We start from the raw sequence: 543 nt of genomic DNA, 5'->3' as shown, positions 1-543 counted from the left end.
TTTGTGTTCCTATCGAAAAACTAAAAACGGATCTTCACGAGAAAACACAGAAAAACAAAATGGAAAGAGGGGAACCGTGAGTATGCGTGCATTCCACTCATTCGTGTTTCTGTTCAAAGCGACTAGTTAGGATGTCCGAAACAAATAAAGGAAAAAGAAGTGCGTCAAGGGAAGGCGTTGACAAGGGAGTTTAAGGCCATTTGAGATCGAACAGGCAGGGACGTTGGGGCAGTTATTGTAAAATCCGAAACGTGAGGGGGTGAAATGAACTGAAGCACCCGAGCAAGTAGGGTATACTGCCAATACCCGGCTCATACTTTTGAACTGCGAGAGGGCGACACGTTGGATTGCTGTTTTGGGGTTTGTCCGGGGGGTTTGAGGAAAACAAAAAAATATAGCCGTGGAGTGTGAGAGCCGCCGGGGCAATAAGCAAATAACAACAGGCTGGAGCGGTGGAAGGGGCCACCGGCTGATAATGGCACAACAAAGGTATTAACCGCGTCTGGGTCTGGTTATAATTGAAGGGAAAGGCGCTAACTATGC

This window comes from Trypanosoma equiperdum, assembly GCF_001457755.1.
Source record: "Trypanosoma equiperdum strain OVI genome assembly, contig: ctg_1678, whole genome shotgun sequence".
Classification (NCBI taxonomy): domain Eukaryota; phylum Euglenozoa; class Kinetoplastea; order Trypanosomatida; family Trypanosomatidae; genus Trypanosoma; species Trypanosoma equiperdum.
This window is presented reverse-complemented; position numbering follows the sequence as displayed.